The sequence below is a fragment of the Cynocephalus volans genome, chromosome 15 (genome assembly GCF_027409185.1).
Source record: "Cynocephalus volans isolate mCynVol1 chromosome 15, mCynVol1.pri, whole genome shotgun sequence".
NCBI classification, from domain to species: domain Eukaryota; kingdom Metazoa; phylum Chordata; class Mammalia; order Dermoptera; family Cynocephalidae; genus Cynocephalus; species Cynocephalus volans.
This window is the reverse complement of record NC_084474.1, coordinates 28,648,462-28,669,104: the sequence shown is the minus strand read 5'-3', so window position 1 is coordinate 28,669,104 and position 20,643 is coordinate 28,648,462. Positions and strand designations below refer to the sequence as shown.

Below are 20,643 nucleotides of genomic sequence, written 5' to 3'. Positions count from 1 at the left end.
TTTGATAGGGATTGAATTGAATCTGAAGATTGCTTTTTGTAGTATGGTTATTTTTGCAGTATTAATTCTTCCAATCCATGAACATGGAATGTTTTTCCATTTTTGTGTGCATGCTCTTCAGTTTCTTTCACCAGTGTTTTAGTTTGTCTTGCAGAGATCTTTCACCTCCTTCATTATATTTATTTCTGGAATTGTTTTTTGCTTTTTTTTTTTTTTTTTTTTTGTAGCTATTATAAATGGGGTGGCTTTCTTGATTTTTTTTCTCCTTTCTCATTATTGGTGTATAGCAATACTAATGGTTTTTGTATGTTGACTTCTTATCTCGCAAATTTACAGAATTCATTATCAGTTCTAAGAGCTTTTTTGGTGGAGCTTTTAGGGTTTTCTACATATAAGATCATGTTGACTGCAAACAGGGACAATTTGACTTCCTCCTTCCTAATTTGGATGCCCTTTATTTCTTTCTCTTGCATAATTGCTCTGGCTAGAAGTTCCCTTAAATCCAAGTTTCTGACTACATCATATTTACTCCACCTATAGAATTTCTTTTAACATTTCTTTATAGAGTTGGTCTGTGGTAATAAATTACCTTGGTTTTTGTCTCTCTGAGAAAGTTTTTATTTCTGCTTCACCCTCAAAGGATATTTTTCCTGTATGTAATTCTTTTTGTTTGTCTGTTTTTTCCTTGCAGCACTTTAAAGACATTATTTCATTACTTGTTTACTTGGTTTCTAATGAAATTCTTTGTCCTTACATTTACATAATGTGTCATTTTTTTCTCTGAGTGCCTTCAAACTTTTCTCAGTCTTTGATAGTTTTTAGAAGTTTTGAATATGATGTCCATAGGTGCTGGGTTTTGGGAAAATTCTTATTTATTATTTCTTCAAATATTTTTCTGCTCTCTTCTCCCTTTGTTCTCCTGCATATATTAGATCATTTGATATTGTCCTGCAGTTCTTGAATCTTCTATTCTGTTTTTGTATCACTCTTCCCCTCCCCCCCCCGTTTTACTTTGAGTGATTTTAATAGATCTATCTCAATCTTCAAGCTCACGGGCTCTTTCTTCTACTATGTCAAATTCAAATCTACTGCTGAAACTGCTGAAGGTATTCTTTATCTCTCTAACTACATTATTCTTTTCTAGAATATGTTTCTTTTTACAGTTTCCATGTCTGTACTCCAAGTATATACCTGATCATGCATGCAGTCTACTTTTTCCACTAAAGCCTTTAACATATTAACCATAGCTATTTTAAATTCCCCATCTGATAGTTCCAACATCTAGGTCATATCTTAGACTGGCACTGTTGACTCTTCTGTCACTTTAGACTGTGGTTTTTCTTGCCTCTTTGTAGGTCTCATAAACTTTTTGTTTTAAGTTGGCCATGTTATAGAAGACTTTAATAGATATTGAGATAAATATTGTTATGGACTGAATATATGTCCACAAAATTCATATGTTGAAACTCTAACCCCTAATGTGATTATATTTAGGAGGTGGAGCTTTGGGGAGGTGATTAGGTTTAGATGAGATCGTGACAGTGACGCTTTCATGCTGGGATTAGTGCCCTTATGAGAAGTTACCGGAGAGCCTGTGTGTGCCCACTCTGGCACTCTCCCCACTCTCTCTGGAAATATGTGAGGATATGGGAAGAAAGCAACCATCTATAGGTCAGGAACAGAGCCCTCACCAAGAACTCAACCATGCTGGCACCCTGATCTTAGACTTCCATCCTCCAGAACTGTTAGAAATAAATGTGTGCTGTATTTTGTTATAGCAGGCTAACCTAAGACAAATGTTTTTTATCCTTAGAGAGGAGCACACTTTTCCTTCTGCTAGGTCTTCAGTGTAGGGGTTTGTGTTAATCTAGTCAGGAGTAGGGCTGGGTTTGAAGTTTGCTTTCTACTTGGCTTTGAGTTTCTATCTCCCCACCTGGCTTGGGTTTTTCTTTTCTGCAACAGGGAATCTGTCTCTTGCAGCTCTTTCCGCTGTATCCCACTCTTAATTTTATTTGACACTTGGTTGGGTAATGGAGGTGGTGAGTAGGGGAAGGATGTATACTCTGTGTTCTTATTAATCCTCAGGTTTAGGCAGGCAGTGTGAACCTGAGCCTTTGAGCTGTGACATTCACAAGTATTTCTACTCCTTCTCCAGAGGTAATGCTGGGCTAGTACATATTCCCACCCCTTCTCCCAGAGGCCTCAGTCTGTAGTTTTGTCCTCTTCTCCCTGAATATTAAGGCTTTTGTTCCTTTGATATGATACAGAAGGTGAGTCTGGCTGTGTCACAGCAGTGGCTTCTGTTCCTTTGCTCCAGCCAGTGTCACAGGGCAAGTTTTCTTAGGCCTCTTCCCAGTCTTCTCTGTAACTGAGTTCTTACAGGAATATCCTGTAAGAGGATGTAACCCCTACACACACACATGTCTGCAGCCCCCCCCGGGACTTTACAGCTACACTCAGCTTTTAGCAATTCATTAAAAATTTCTAGCTGAATCTTCTTAATGGTTTACATGAAATTTGACAACATTTTTGCAGGCACTTGTCTCTCCCCAGATTTTAGGGCAGTTGTTTGCCCTGCAACTTCAGTTCTCTCATGGGCTCAAGAAAACTGATTAATTCTAACTCATCAGCTTGTTGTTATTTTTAGGGTGGGAGTGATGGTCTTTTCAGCTCTCTTCATCTCCAAGCTAAAATCAGAAGCATTTCTCTATAAAAAGGTGATTAGACACATCTCACATAATATTTCTCATAAAACAGCAAATAAGTATACATTAAAGGGCCTACAATTAAAAAAAAAACTAGTTTCTACTTTCTGCTATATAATTAACTAATCAGGAGTGTGACTTCAAACAAGGAAAGTCAACTGATAAGACTTATCACACCCACAATGCCAAAAGGATCAAATGATAAGACTATGTAAAATTTATCTAAATAGTTAAAAAGGTATAGAATAAATGTTGGTATAATCTTATATTTTATTCTTTAGTCAAAGGTAGAATGGTTAAAGATAAAATAGGTGGTTTACATCTGACAAAAACAAAGTTTCAGATCGATTCAGTAACATTTAATAAAGACCTACTATATGCCAAACACTGTCCTATTCATCTCTGCATCTCAGGAATGAATAGGACACAAACCGTGCCCTCAATGAGCTTTTAGTCTAACAGAGGAGACGAATATGTGTTTAACTTAATCATTTAATTATAAATATTTGAAACAAACATCCACTTCATTTTTAGAAGAAAACTGAGTAACACAATATACACAAGTGAAAATAAATTTTGTACAATGAAATATTCCATAGCAAGTTCCTGTTTTAAATTAGAAGAATATGACAACTGGTTTTATATCAAAATATCACCCTGATTATATTAGTCAATAAACAAAAATTCTCCTTACAAGTAAAAGAATATTTTACTCTTTAAACAATTCATTTGTGTCTCAGATATTATAGTAATATTCTTTAAAGAGTTAAAAATCAGTCATAGATTGCATTAATAATACTTTATTTTTAAGTATAAACAACATTTTTATGTATTATTTAGGTAGCTCCTTAAATTATTTACTCTTTCCTCCAGTAGGTCATTTATTACTGAGGGATTCCTAAAGCTGAACAGTTAGATGCAAAAACATGTGTTCAAAGTTGAAATAGAAACGGCAAATGGCCACATTCTTAAGATCATGTAATTGAGTGAAACAGGGAATTCAATACCTCAGCAGATGACAGTTCAAGGATGATGCCTGTTTTAGCAAAACCTAAGTTGGAACACATGAAACCATCTGATTTTGAGTTTTCATGTGAATCATTTTGGAGCACAAGGATTAATGAATGTATGAGAATGTGTCCTTGGATTAGAATGCATTCCTACAGAATGAGAATAAGAAATATGAGAAATATTTTTTAAAAATACAGCACTGTTGACTTCTTACTATTTAACTGAAGGACTTGAAGCAGAGGACTTGTGTGACTTCAACGGTGGGTTACTTTCCCATAATGCATCTGCATGCAAAATACAACTGTGAACCATATATAATTCTGGTCAGAGTCAGAAGCATTCACAAGCAACCATCAAACTTGGCTGAATCCTCACTTTACACTGCTAAGTTGTCTTCTGGAACTAACAAGATTAAACATTCAAATCTGTTCATGCTTTGAGCTAAACAGCAGAATTATCTAAAAACAGATATATAAATAAAATTATAAACTGCAAGATTTAAAAGCATTCTGTATAGTTAAAAAATGCTTGGCATTAAACCAAATGTGTAATTTCCAACCTAGTTGGTTTATAGAAAGATCTCTATCTTCAGATTATATGAATTATTTTAATCTAACAATAGATGATGAGCTAAGTTGTTAACATAAATAACTCAGACTCTGCTCTCTTTCTGACAAAGGCAAGTCAAAAGTCTGCGAGGATTGAAAACTTTTCTATGGTTCAGGGTCAATCTGAACATGGGTACCAGCTGTTCTATTAGATAATGTCTTGGATAAAGTCACTCTTCAATGAAAATTTTCACACTCTGTAATAATAATGCATCACTACTGAAATGAAAAAATAAAATAAAATAAAAAGATGATGACAAATATCTGAGATAGTCCGGAAACAAATTCTTTTCCATGACTGAATTTATCTTCCAAGCCAGAAAAGTTATTAACATTTTGCAAAACTCCATGCTTTTGCAACACTTTAGAAATTAAAAATACACTACCAGTACAATAATAACATATATTTCAAGTGCAAAACCAGTTTATCTACTATGAGCTGAGCTCCCACTTTACGGAGAAATAAAAATGAATGAACAGCTACTTTTAACTTTCATGCCTACTTGGAAAAGTTACGGAGATCAATTCAATACACAAGTTGATACTGATAGTTTCTTGTTCTTTCTTCCAAAAATGTCATTTTTTTCATTTTCCAAACACCCATCAGTTGTTAATGAGAGGAAAGGAAGAATATGCTTGTCCATGATAGAAACACTGGTGGGGATGTTGATAAGCTTATTCTGATTGCAGCTGCTCTTCTGGTAATGAGATTTAAAGGGTATATTTTAACTGTGCAGCCAAAACACGCTGCCAATTGAAAAGGTCAGCTACACAAATGAATGGCTATTTTCAGATTTTCTTTTATATTGCAGATTTTCCTTTTTGATGGTACAAAATCGCAAAATAGTTTGCTAAATTTCCTTCCCTCATTCATAATGGTTGTGGGGAACTGAGTAGCAGTAATGAATATTTGCTAATAATAAATCACGTTCTTTATTCCAACTGTGGCTTTACAATGATTTGAATTATGCCTGGATCCTGTTCTAGGCAATCTGAAATCAAACATGAGAATATTAATTTCTTGCAACCAAGACATCTCGTACCACAATATGATACACATGGCTTCTATACAGTAATAGCCGAACAACATTTTTTAAGTTGAGCGCAGTTAGTGTTCTTTTTCAAGACAGATGTTTTCCAGATTTGCTGTTGTCACTCATTAATAAAGTAGTAAGTCTGTGAGTAATGATAATGTGAGACATTATGGTGAGATACTGTACATGCTGTCTCATCCGTAAACCACCACAGATTTTCTCAGCTAATTATTTCCTTTGCTTGCTTTAATTGGTTCAGTCTGACTGTTTTTCTGTCAGTGTATAAATATTTAGTATGTCTGTGTGATAAAATGTACCCAAACCAATAAATAAATAAATAAGTGGAAAGATGGAAAGTTGATAAAGTGGAAAAGCAGTATTTTAGTTAACAGGACTCATGGTATATTCAGTAATTGTGTTGTTTTCAAGTAATTGTAAAGGAAAATTATTTTATTGTATTTGTTTTATAAGACTTATTTAGCACATATAGTTGAATTTGGGGAGCAAAATGTATATATTTTGGAGGAATTCAAAGCAGTGTACAAATATTATCCAATCAACATTTCCATATAAGAGAATAAGAGAAGGTCTTACTACAGCCATACATCACTGGAGTAAACACGGTCCAAATGGCTAAATAGTTATTGCGAAGCACTTACTGAGGTAGAACACACTGGATTTTTTTTCTTCCTAGAAATTTAGTTTAATGCCTGAATTACCTGAAAAATAATTTGGTAATATATCAGTGGATAAATGGGTATAATTTTCAACCTAACATATGCCTTCTTAAAGCTATGTTCTTACCTATATTAATCTTAAAATTTGAAGTAAGTTAAAGGAGATATATATATTGTGTCATAATATATTATAGATCTAATTGGCATTATCATTAATTTTAAAAATAATAATTATTTATCATCTTTCTTTCTCCTTCTTCTTTCAAAGACTTAAAACATCTTTCAAAGAAATAGAGTGGACTTTCAATAGCAATAATTAAATGGTTAAATCTTTTTTCTTTTGTCCTTTTTTTTTTTTTTTTTTTTTTTTTTGTCGTTTTTTCGTGACCGGCACTCAGCCAGTGAGTGCACCGGTCATTCCTATATAGGATCCGAACCCGCGGCGGGAGCGTCGCCGCGCTCCCAGCGCAGCACTCTACCGAGTGCGCCACAGGCTCGGCCCATTTTTTCGTGACCGCGCTCAGCCAGTGAGCACACCGGCCATCTCAACCAGTGAGCACACCGGCCATCCCTATATAGGATCCGAACCAGCGGTGGGAGCGCCACTGTGCTCCCAGTGCCGCTCTCTCCCGAGTGCGCCTCGGGGCCGGCCCGTTAAATCTTTTTTCTTTGAATCTATTGAATCCATAGGGGCCATTAGTGGTGAGAGGAGTTTCTATTTTCCCACAGCAGTGGAGCATGTTATCTGCACAGGACTCCCAGCTGGACAGCTGTTCAAGGCAGAATTCACAAGCCCACATTCCGGATTGCCTCAACATTGCAACATGAGATGACTTAAAGAAGTAAAAACACAAATATCTTAAGAGGCAAAGAAAATAAAAGCATTACTATTTTACAAAACTTTAAATGGGGAACATTTAAAAGACACTCTTTCTCAAGCAACTGAAAAATGATGTCAAGACCCATATACTACACATGACACTTTTCAGCAATTTTATGTAAAACACTGAACGAAATGCTAAGCCTTATACTACAGAAGACTCATAATTCATTAGCAACACCGCCTGCACATAACTTTCAGCAGTAACACTTAGGAATGTCTATGCCAAGTACAAACCCACAGACTTGGCTGTGGATATAACAATAATGGTTTCCAGAGTCTAGTCATTCCAAGTATGAGTATTATGCACGTCTCTTCGTTTTTCCCATTATGATAGAACCATAAAATTTATTTCCATCCCAAGCAGCCAGCGTGTACTGCCAATGTATTATGATTAGAATGACACAAAGAGAGGGGGGCATGTGGCTTAAGAGGACGGGACTTCACAAGTGTAGAACAACCTCTTTGCAGGGATGTCAATACCAAGGGAATTCTGAGGCTGACTGGGGATCCTAGATGTCATAGATGAAATTTCATCACATATGGATGACAGAGCTATCAACTGGATTTTCTAATACCTTTCAGTGAGAGCTCATGGCTGAACCATGCTCAGCCCTGATCTGTGTATAGTCTGTGACAAAGGCAGTGGTGAACTGAGAAACCTTGTGCTGAAAGAGAACTGTAGTCCTGCAGAAAGATGATGAATTTATCACATTTTGATGACCCTATTCCTCTACAAATTAAGTGATTCTGGCCCCAGGTATATTGATAATATTTGGAAACAATCTGAAAATTGTTAGCAGCAATAATTTAGCCCTGGAACCAAGAAGAGGCAGCTAGATTTCACAAATTAGCTTCTGGCCACCCAAAATGCCTCCACACAGTGAGTGTTAACAGATTGCAGTGGATTGAATGGCTCCCCAAAGTCATTGGAGCTTAATCCCCACTATAACTATTGAGGGTGGAAATCCTACCATGATAATTGAAAGGTGGGACCTTGAAGAGGTGATTAGATGTGAGGACCCTGCCATAGCAAATTGTTTAATGATGGTCACAGGTGGGGTTCTGAGGGCTTCAAAAGGAGAGCACAAAAGGAGCTCTCTCTTTCTCTGCTCCCATTCTGCCATGTGAAACCCATGCATCACTGTCACCACTAACAAGGCCTTCACCAGATGTGTTTCCTGGACTTTGGACTTCCCAGCCTCTGAAATTGTAAGCAATAAATTTTGTTTTCTTCACAAATTACCCAATTCCAGCGTAATTTATTTACCCTGTTATAAGAAATAGAAACAGAGTAATGCACAGATGGAGATAAAACCTCAGCATACTTAATAATCTTTTACAACTGAGAGGAGCTCTACACTTGGCAGAAAGGGAATATATATAATTGAAAGATAAATCTCTTTAGAGAAATCAAACTACAATTTACTAAGTGACTACTATGTACCAGGCATTGTCTTAGAGCCCTTCACAAAAAAATTTCACTTGACTCTCAAAATTCAATGACAGAGGTATTACTATCTCCTACTTTATAAATTGAGATTAAGGAATCACAGCTAGGGAGCGGTGAAGCCTTTATCAGACAGGATTGTCTAACCCCTAAGCTCAAACTCTTTCAACTGAATTATTTCATCTTGTGGTAAATTAAAGATAGCTATGAATATAGTTTGCTACTCATATTCTCATTGAAAGATAAAGTTGAATTGTCTAATTCCTTTCCCCCTTAATCTGGGTCGACTTTAGTAACTTGCTTGACTCATAAAATGAGGTGGAAATGACATCCTGAGACTTCCGAGTCTAGATTATAAGTCTTGAATTTACAACCAAGGTCTCTTGGACTAATCTCTCATGAAGTCCTGAGACCAAATGGGAAAGGGCTCCAGTTGGACACAGCCACCCCTGCCAAGATGGCAGGCATAGCTGTCTTGGACTGTTCAGATCGGTCCAGCAACCAGCTGAATGAATGTCTCCAAGTGACCCCTGTTGATGCCATGTGGAGAAAAAAAAAATCCACCTGATCCCTGGCAAAATTCCTGGCAGACAACGTTATAGGATATGCTTAAATATTCGTTGCTATAAGCCACAAAGTTTTAGGGTATTTATACAGGAATAAATTATTGCAAAAATACTTTCTCTTGTGATATTACCACACTATGAGCCTAAAGAGTCTTGGGTAAAAAAATATTGTGGGAAAATAGAACAGTTTCTTGACTTTTTGATAAACAGGATATGAATTTCTGCTTTATTAATCAGGTTAGGATATGTTTAGGTGAATAAAGAGCAGAAAGGAGGGAAAGAAGAAAAGAGAAATGTTACTGACAGGTAATATCTTTTATCAGCGGCTCTAAAGAGAATGAGAAAGTATATTAGTGAAGATTCTTTTGACAAGTTATGAAAACCTTACTTAAACTACTTTAAACAAAGGAGAATATGAAGTTTACTGGCCCGTGTAACTAAAAATTGTAGTTTGATGCTGACCTTGGACATACCTCATCAAAATGCTCAAATATATCACAATAAATATATTTCTCTCCATCTTTCAGTTCATTTTCCTCTGGACTGGCTTTATTCTAAAGCCAACCCCCTCCTCATGGTGATAAGAAGGAAAGATGACCAACCGCAATTCTACATTTATGTTATACCTTCTCTGCTGCAATTTATCCAGCAAAGGGAATTTTCATTTCCAAGAGGTCCAGTAAAGAGTGCCATTTGCTTGGGTTGGGTCACATGTCCTTCCCTGAACCAGCTTCTGTAGTTGGGAAATAAAATGTTCTGAGTGGCCAGGTTTGAGGGCGGCAGACCAGCCATGAGCCTTGGGAGTGGGTCAGCCGCTCTTTACCATGTGGACTGACAGTGGTGCTTCCCACATGGAACCCTGAGTACTGTTTCCATCATAAGAACTGGAGGGTAGATACTACAGAGACGAAAATAAATCTCTGAAGGGCAGTGAAAAAGTCATACTTTTATTCTTTCTTTATACAGATAAAATCATGTTCATGACTTGATTTTATTTTGATCATCTAAATCATAGCTGTAATTTAGTATTCTCAGAAAGTGTCTTTAAAGAAGTTATGACCATCATTTCCTCGACATTCATTCTGTTCTCCCCTCTCCTGTTTGTGAGCACACTCCCCTGCTCCCCAGAGTTCCAAGAGCTCCTCCACCGAAGTCCTACCATCCCTGGTGAGGGTCATGTTTTCTGGGCCCACTCTTCTTTCTGAGGGCTCTTCAAATGACTCAGATAGCTGGGCCAGTCACCAACCTGCCCTTGACCCCTTCTTCCTGTAAGATGAGAGGACTATTGAAGCGACCTCTAGCATACCTTATATAATCAATTTCCTTGGACTTTTCATAAAGACAAACCCCATAAAGGCAAACCCTAATCCATTTTTACACCTCATTGTCACGGTGGGGTGGGAGGACGGACTCTTGCTCTCCTTCATAAAACCATACATAAAGGGGAAAACTTCCAATCTCTTCCTCACTCTGGAAAGTGATGAAGGCAACGCTTCCAGTCTCTTTCTCCCTTTACTTGTTCCTCCCCACAGGAGTGGGGGAGCTAATCTGCTTGGTGAGGGCCTGACTTCCACAAGAGACTGTTTCCCTACTTGACAGGATTGCAGGTTACTGCTTACCTGCAGCATGAAATCTAGTACTCTTTGGTAGTCCTGTGATCATGCGGTAAGATCCTTCTCCTTCCTTGGTCATGCCTTTGCACTTCCTGTCTCTGAGTACTAACCAAACTTGGGATGGCCTGCTCTGTTCAGTAGGGAGACTTGCTGTTCTCTCTGGGTTCTAGATCCTCCTGCCTTCCAGAAGCAGTCCTTGAAATTACAGTAGGTAGACTGAAAGGCTACACAGCAGAATCAGCTCATGTTGCAAATACAGAGGTTTTTATTTGAACAGGGAAGGGAGGACACCAAATTTTGGCCTCAGGTCTAAGCCACATTCTCCAATCTATATTTCACAGATCCCTGAATTCTATTGGCTACTTCTTTGCCTAAAAAGGTGATACCTTGGGCCCCAATTTGACTAATGAGAGTACTTCAAAAAGTTCATGAAAAAAAAATGGAACTTAAAGATAATACAAACCTTCCATGAACTTTTTGAAGGCCCCTCATTATTCTTTCTCTAGGTTAGAACCTGGCAGGGAGGAGAGGTAAGTTTTCTTGCCTGCCTCTAATAGTCATTTCCAAACTACCTTCACATGCATTCTTATCTTATCCTCAAAACCTTGTGATAACTTCCAGGTAGGGATTATTAATTTTAATTAAAGCCAGGGAAATGGAGATTCAGAAAAGTCACGTGACTTGCATGGTCTAGCTAGTTAGTAACACAGTGGAACTAACCTCAGATCTTTGTACACTGAGGATAGAATCTCAAAATCAGAGGTACACTAAAATTCTACAGTTTCAAAATGTAATGAGAAGAGTAATTCATCCAGCAGTTACTACTTATTCCTTGTATCCCATTCTCAAGAAATTGTTGCAAAAACTTAAGAGTTCTAATCTTTATGTAGCATACAGAATATAGGCAAAAAGAAAATCATACAGCTAACAAAGTACCATAATGTCAGGTGCATGATTTAATTTCTAAGCTGCTGTGACACTGTTATCACAAAAATCACAAAAATAACACATTAGAGATGTTTTATCCATGTTTTGGTGCTATGTGCCCTGGTGAATATATAGAACTGTGTTTCTTCTGTTGTTTTTAAGGACTTCATTGGATAGGATATTGGATAGCACTAGAGATAATGCAAGCCTTAAAGCCTGTCAAATTGAGACAGTCTGTGCACCTGCATCCAGCCGTCTACCCCTGCAGCAGTTCTGAGCAGCTGTCAGTGTTCCCACCCTCCCTCACATAACTGGGAGTATCAAACCACATGTAGAACATGTCTGCTTATGTAGAGAGAGGAAACAAGGTACACAGTAAATAGGCAAGGCTTGGCAATCTCTCTACCTCCAATATTACACCAGGAAATTCTAAACTCTGCAAATAAATTGGTGGAATATTTCTGAAAACGATACCTTGCACATATTCAATGTAGTGGTAAAATCCTTCAAGAGGAGAATTTTCTCACAATATCTCAAATTAGTATCTGAACATGCCTCTGCATGGTGAGCATAGCCAGTGAAGAGGGGAAAAAAAAAATAACTGGTGGCCATTCTCTAGTGTGACTTGACTCATACTGGGAAGTATTGTAAGATGGAAAAAAATTATTTTCACATAATATTCCTTGGTTTTTAGGCAGTTTTTCCATTTCACTATGTGTGTGAGAGGGAGGGAAAAAGAGCAAAAAGCAGAGAGAAACAATATGGAATATTTTGTGTGACAGCTGTATCACTTTTTTCCATGTTTATGGATAAAGTAAAAAGCAGTAAAAAAAAATAATGCTAATTCCATAATCCATGGTTCACAACCAGCATATAGAAGGAAAGGGAGAGTTCTGGAATTCTGGGTGAATGGAGACAAAAATTTAATCACATGTTTAGTCCACAGTCGGTGCTTCCTATGTCTTTGCTGAAAGAATTAACAACTTCATTACAGATCTTATAGACTGAATATATGCTAAATGACTATTCCTACTTGGCATAGTGGGAGACTTGTGCTTGTATATGAATGTACTAGAGAGACAAGCATAAGAAAAAGAGACTAAATAATTATGTTTATTTTTATTATTTTAGAGACTGTTTTACGAAAGGATTAGAGAATATCAGCTTGTCACCATCATATTAAATCCGCCCCTTCCTCCAAGAAGCTTTCCTTCTTGGATGTGAAGAAAAGACCTTTTAGCCACAGCTTTCCTTTGGCTAGACTCTGTCAAGGGAATGATTCAGCTTCTGCTGTGGAAAGTCTAACCACTAGAAGCTATTGAGGAAGGTGGAGAGACAAGAATGTAAGTGCATAGGAGTGTGGTTTACATAGAAGGACGTGGCAGACAAGCAATGTGAAGATGATCTTGCTGAATTCCAGTAGCTAGCTGCTCTCTGGTTCCCCTACTCTGCCCTGATCCTTGTGCCAATGGAAGTTGGAAACTTCAGAAAAGATTGAACTTGAATGTGGAACTCCTCAATATATGTGGGAACTCTTAACATTCTCCTTCTTAAACATGAACAGGAGAATTAGCACTTAATTTATTGCCCTTCTGATTGGACCTCATGATACATAAAAGATACATCAAAATTCATTGGAGGAGAGGGTGATGTCAGCAAGAATGGCAGTGTTAGGACCTCCAAACATTCTCTCTTCCATAAAAGCAATAAGAAAACTCATACAAATTGTCAGAATCAGTACTTTCAGAGTGCTAGAATTCAACCAAAGGCTTGTATCAATCTGGGTAATGTTTTTTTGAAGAAAAACAGCTTAATCTCAGTAAAAACAGTGAGCTTTGTGGTGTTTTAATTTGCCCCATTCCCATTCCCTTCCTCCCCTCCAGCTCCATGAAAACTGGCAGCCTGTATTTACAGTGAAAGCCAAAAGGAAAAAGAATGGGGTAGAATTCCTTTAAAGCTTCATTCCAAGAGAATTGTCATTACTTGACTTGTCTGATAATTCTCTGAAGACCCCACTTGTAAAGATGTATTTATTTAACCTGATTCAGAACTCACCCAGTGCAAGAAGTCTTTTCCCCAGCGGTATTTGTCAAAAACAATTGCAGGAAATTGTTTAACTTTGCAGTTGCCTAAAGTGGTGAATAACAGTTATAGAAAATAATAGGCTAACTAAAAACATTAAAGGGAAAATCTGGGGAATGAGATTTCCATAGGAACTTTGAAAAGCTATGATATGCTGGGAATTGAGAAAGCCACAAGCATGTGTAGGGCTATACAAATTCCGAGGGCCATGCAAATGCTCAAAAAAATACCTGAAAGTTTCTAAACTCTCAGTTCTGGCTGAACTTAAGGCTCTGTACAAGGAGAAAGTGAAGAGTTAAGCAGAATTGTAAACAGTCTGACAGAATGTTGAAGCTGTGCCTCAGTACTCACAGAGACACCCTCAGCAAAGACTAGATTTATTGGTTCCATATATTTAAGGAAATGTCTGTCCATTCATCAGCTGACCACTAAGCTAACCAAGTAGAAACTTAGGTGGGTGCACATGACAAAAAAATTCAGGCTTTACAGAATTAGTTTAAAAAGTCACCAAGCAAACAAAAACAACAACCGCAAATTCTGAGAAAGGAGAAAAATCTGATTTCCAGAGTTGACACATTATGTTGTTTTAAATGTTCTGTTTTCTACAAAATATTATGAAGCATGCAAAGAAATAAGAAAGCATGTCCCTTACATGGTGGTAGGCGGGGTGGGGGGGGTGTGAGGTGGGAAGAATGGGAGGAACAACCAATAGAAAATACCTCCTCTTGGTATCCCTAGAGGAGGCCAAACATTGAAATTACTAAATGAATACTTTAAATTAGCTATTTTAAATATGTTCAAAGAACTTTTAAATCAAACCATATCTAAAGATCTAAAGGAAAGTATAAGAACATTGTCTCAGCAAATAAAGAATATTAATAAAGAGTTAGAAATTATAAAAAAAGTAATTCTGGAGTTAAAAATACAGTAACTTAAATAAAAAATGTAACAGAGAAGTTTCAGCAGCAAACTTCAACATGTAAAAGAATCAGCAAACACGAAGATAGAGTATCCAATTTGAAGAACAGAAATAAAAATAAATGAAAGATTATGAAAAGAGACTCAGTGACTTGTAGATCATCATCAAGCATATTATATCCATTATGGGAATCCCGAAAGTAGAGAAGAGAGAGAAGAGGCCAAAAGAATAAAGGAGGAAATAATGGCACAAACTTTCCCATATTTGATGAAAGGCATACATCTATGCATCCCAGAAGCTCAATAAATTATAGAAGGATAAACTCAGATACCCACACTGAGACACATCAAAATCGAACTATCAAAAGCCAAAGATAAACAAGGAGTCTTGAAAGCAGCAAGAGAGAAGTGATTTATCACTAAAAGAGATTCTCCCTAACATTAACAGCTGATTTTTCATCAGAATCCGTAGAGAACATGAAGCAGTGGCCTTTGAAGACATTTAAAGTGCTGAAAGAAAATATTATATATCCAGAAAACCTATCTTTCAGAAATGAAAATAAAACTAAAACATTCTCAGATTAAAGAAAAAAAAAAGGAGAGAATCTGTTACTAACAAACCTTATCTACAAGTTATACTAAAAGGAGTCTTTTCAGTATAAAAAGAAAGGATATTAGACAGTAATTCAAATCCTCAGTCCAGATGAAGAATAAAATAGGACTACATAAAAGGTAAAGGTAACTACATAGATAAATATAAAAGTCAGTAAAAATGTATTTTTGTTGGTAACTCTATTTTCTCCTGTTTGATTTAAAAGACAGCTACTCATCTATTCGTGGTAATTAGCATATATTCATCGTTGTAAAACTTAGTAATTTCTTTATGATATGCATATTTTATTTCCTCTTTTCTAGTCATTTGGGACCACGCAGTAAATAGCATATGTATTGAAATATAACTATCCTATAAATATGTACAATCAATATGTTTCAATTTTAAAAATTAAAAATAAGTAAAAGACAGCTGCACGAAGCAATAATTATAAATTTGTATTGATGGGCTTGTAATGTATGAATATGTAACTGTATAACAGTAATAGAACAAGTAAGAGGAAGGGAATAGAGTTCTACAGAGGCAAAGTTTTTATATGCTACTAAAATTAAGTTGGTATCAATCTAAAATAGATTGCTATAAATTAAGATGTTAATTAAAATCCCAAGGGCAACCAATAAGAAAATAATTCAAAAAATATAATTTAATTTTCTTAAATAAAAATGGTACACTAGAAAATATTTATTTAACACAAACAGAATTAAAATGGTACACTAGAAAATATTTATTTAACACAAAGAAGGTGGTAATGAAAGAATAAAAAAGATATATAGAAAACAAAAAGCTAAATGATAGTCATAATTCCTACCTCATTGATAATTAAATGAAATGTAAATAGGTTAAACTCTCAAATTAAAAGGCAGAGATTGGCAGAATGGATAAAACATGATCCAACTGTACGCAATCTACAGAAGGCATGCTTTAGATTCAAAGACACAAATAGGTTGCAATAAAAGGATGGAAAAAAGATACAACTTGTAAACCATCACTAAAAGAAGTAGAATGGCCATACTAATACCAAACAAATAGACTTTAAGACAATATTTTTACCAGATTTAAGAAAAATATTTTGTAAAAATAAAAGAGTTAATGCATCAAGAAACTATAACAAGTATAAACTTATATGAACATAACAATAGAGCCCCAAAATACATGAAGCAAAAACTGGCAGAATTGAAGGAATAATAAGAAAATTCAAATTTAACAATAATATTTGGAGCTTCAATACCTTACTTTCAATAATGGATAGAACTAGAAAGAAGATCAACAAAGAAATAGAAGATTTTAACAACACTATAAACCACATAGGCCTCACAAACATTTATAAACATTCTTCCTCACAACAGCAGAATACACATTCTTCTCATGTGCACATAAAACATTTTTCAGGATAAACCATATGCTAGTCTATAAAACAACTCTCAATACATTTAAAAGGATTGAAATAATATGAAATATTTCTCTAATAAGAAAAATATATTTAGAAAATTCACAAATATTTAGAAATTAAACAACACACTGCTTTTAAAAAAGGGGGAGTCAAAGAAGAAATCACAAAGAAAATGAAAACACAATAAACCAAAACTTAAGGAATACAATTAAAGCAGTGATTAGAGAAAAATTTATACCTTTAAATACTTATGGTGGCAGCCACTAGGTAAGCCAAGATGGTGCTTATAGGGATATCCAGGAACAATGGAAAAATAAGCATTCCGATGTAACACACTTTCTTCTGAGGGTCTATTGCTGGCAGTAATGTCAGTTCCTTGAGTTACACAGGGACCTCCACCACATCCTGCCCATTAAAACAGGCATACTAGGATATGAAGCTAAATAAAATTATGTCATATATTGGATTTATGTGCATTGTGGTGGCTGCAAATGCCCAGTTCCTAAGAGTGCAAACTATGGCATGGCAGCACTATTCATTCTGGTGTTAACCAGCTAAAGTTTGCTTGAAGCCTTTAGACTGTTGCCAAGGAATTAGGTGGATGCCACTGTGGGGTTCTGGGAGTCCTGAATTTTTATTGGGTTGGTGAATATTCCATATACAACTTTTTTGAAGTTGTCCTCATTGATCCACTCTATAAAGCTATCTGAAGAAATCCTGACACCCAGCAGATCACCAAACCAGTCCACAAGCACTGGGAGATGTGTGCGCTGAAATCTGCAGGCTGCCAGAGTTGTGGTTGTGGAAAGGGTCACAAGTTCCACCATACTGTCGTTGGTTCTCTCTGTGCAGATTGGAGACAGTGCGATACTTTCCAGCTCCATAATTACTGCCAATATAAATAATGTTTGTTAAATTCATATCTAATAGTAAAAAGAATTCTGGGATGAGAGTAAAGTAGGAAGCACCAGGAATCTGTCTCCCCACCTAGAAAACAATTGCACTTGCATGTTCTTTGTGATATAACTATTTTGGAAATGTGGAACCTATCAAATGCTCACAACTTCCAGGGGATGAATTGAATGGTAAATACATTTGAGTCAATTTCAGCTTTTGGCACCACAGCAACTACCTATCCCTTACTTCTAGCTTTGTGACAGACATCTCTGCACATGTTCCTGAAGCAGCTTAAACACAGCTTGTAGGATCCAGGCTAGACAAAAGGACGCTGTTCCTAAAATGTCAGAGATTTGTCCTTAAATCATCAATTGATGCTTCTGATTGCAGAGATACAGACAAACAGGTGGAAGACCATTGTTGTTGCACCTGTCCCCATTATTGCAAGCACCCCTCTCTCCAGGTAAAATAACTTCCAGGGAATTTAAAGAACCAGTGCTCTTCCTCCTCCCCTTTAATTTTCCCTTTTTCCCCATTTGGGAGCCAGACATTAGAGACTAGGACATTTGAAAACAACCACATGTATAAGGAAAATTATAACATGACCATGAATGCCCAGAGAAAGGCTCAGGCTCAGAAAAGACCAGCAAAGACCTTAAGTTTACACCTCAGGCTGATCCTTAGTATAGAGGCAGCCTACAGCAATCAAGAAAAAAAAGACAATAAAAACAACAGCAAACTCTGTGGAATGGGGAGAATCTGACATCCAGAGTTACCACATAATTAGATTCAAATACCCAGTTTTCAACACAAAACTACAAGACATATGAAGAAAAAGGAACATGTGACCCATTCAAATGGGAAAAAAATAAGGATACTGTCCCTAAAAAAGACCTGATGGTAGGTCTACTTGAAAAAGACTTTAAAATAGCTGTCTTAAAGATGCTCAAAGAACCAAAAGAAGACATGAAGAAAATTAAGAAAATGATGTATGAACAAAATAAAAATATCAATAAAGAGAAAACCTAAAAAGAAAACAAAGAGAAATTGTGGAGCTGAAAACTACAATAACTGAAATGAAAAGTTCACAAGAGGGATGCAAAGGCAAATTGGATCAGGCAGAACAAAGAATCAGTGAACTTGAAGATAGGACAATGGAAATTAACAAGAAAGAAAAAGATTGAAGAAAAGTGAATAGAGCCTAAGGGACATGTGGGACTTCATCAAACAGAACAACAAATGCATTGTGGGAGTCCCAGAAGGAGAAGAGAATAAGAAAGGAGCACAAAAAATATTTGTAGAAAAATGGTTGAAAACTTTCCATATTCAATGAAATACATGAATGTAAATATAGAAGTTCAACAAACTCCAAATAAGATGAACACAAAAAGACTCACACCGAGACACATAATAATAAAGATTTTGAAAGACAATGACAAAAAGAGAATTTTGAAAGCACCAAGATAAAGGCAGCCATCACATACAAGAGATTCTTAATAAGATTACCTGCAAATTTTTCATGAGAAACTTTAAAGGGCAGAAGGCAGTGGGTCAATACATTCAAAGTGCTAAGAGGAAAAAAAATTGTCAACTATATTCAGCAAAACTGTCCTTCAAAAGTAAGGGAGTAATTAAGACATGCCCAGACAAACAAAAGCTGAGTAAGGTTGTTACCACTAGACCTGCCCTGAAAGAAATGCTCAAGGGAGTCCTGCAGGGTGAAATGAAAGGACAATACACAGTAACTAGAAGCTGTATAAAGAAATAAAAATTTCAATAAAGGTTAATATATGGGCAATTATAAAAGCTCCTGTTATTGTAACAACAGTTTGTAACTGCACTTTTTGTTTTCTACAAGATTTAAGAAACTAAAATATTTTAGCTTAAAAGTTAGTATTGTTATAACTATGGTTTATAAATTCATATTTTGTTTTCTATATATTTTAAGAAGCTAATGCATTCCAAAGAATAATTAGTTTATGTTTTGGGGCCCACAATGTATAAAGATGTATTTTTATGATAACAACAACCAAAAGATATGAGGGTGAAGCTATTAAAGGAGCAGAGTTTGTATATGTTATTGAAGTTAAGCTGGTATAAATTCAAGTTAGAGTATGATAACTTCAGGAACTTAAATGTAATACCATACACAAAGAAAATAGTCACAGAGTATATACAAGAAAAATGAAAAAGGGATTTAAACATTTCACTTCACAAAGAAAAGACAGCAATTAAGAAAATGAGAAACAAAAAAGCTATTAAGCATATAGAAAACAAATAACAAAATGACAGAAATACGTCTTTCATCAGAAATTACCTTAAATTTAATTGGGTTAAATACTCTAGTTAAGACAGAGTTTAGCAGAATGGATTTTTTTAAAAAATGATTCAACTATATACTATCTATGAGCAACTCACTTTAGATACAAAAACACAAATTTAAAGTGAAAGGATAAAAAAGATAGTCTATGTAAACAGTAACCAAAAGAGAGCAGGGGTGGCTAGTGAACATGCAGAAAGAGAAATCAAGAAAGCCTGCCCATTTACAATAGCCACCAAAAAAATAAAATACTTAGGAATTGAGTTAACCAAGGAGGTGAAAAATCTCTATAATGAGAACTACAAAACACTGCTGAGAGAAATTAGAGAGGATACAAGAAGATGGAAAGATATCCCATGCTCTTGGATTGGAAGAATCAACATAGTGAAAATGTCCATACTACCCAAAGTGATATACAAATTCAATGCAATCCCCATCAAAATTCCAAAGACATTTTTCTCAGAAATGGAAAAAACTATCCAGACATTTATATGGAACAATAAAAGACCACGCATAGCCAAAGCAATGCTGAGCAAAAAAAATAAAGCTGGAGGCATAACACTACCTGACTTTAAGCTATACTACAAAGCTATAATAACCAAAACAGTATGGTACTGGCATAAAAACAGACACACTGACCAATGGAATAGAATAGAGAATCCAGAAATCAACCCACACACTTACTGTCAGCTGATCTTTGACAAACGCATCAAGCCTATTCAGTGGCAAAGGGACTGCCTCTTCAGCAAATGGTGCTGGGACAACTGGATATCCATATGCAGGAGAATGAAACTTGATCCATACCTCTCGCAGTATACTAAAATCAACTCAAAATGGATTAAGGATTTAAATATACACCCTGAAACAATAAAACTTCTTAAAGAAAACATAGGAGAAACACTTCAGGAAATAGGACTGGGCACAGACTTCATGAATACGACCCCAAAAGCAT

General features: G+C 36.0%; 1 pseudogene; it reads left to right on the top strand.

Moving 5' to 3' along the window:
* LOC134363653 (large ribosomal subunit protein eL15-like) overlaps window positions 1-17,379 on the top strand; it is a 120,596-nt pseudogene extending 103,217 nt beyond the window's left edge.
* The last annotated feature ends 3,264 nt before the right edge of the window (window positions 17,380-20,643 follow it).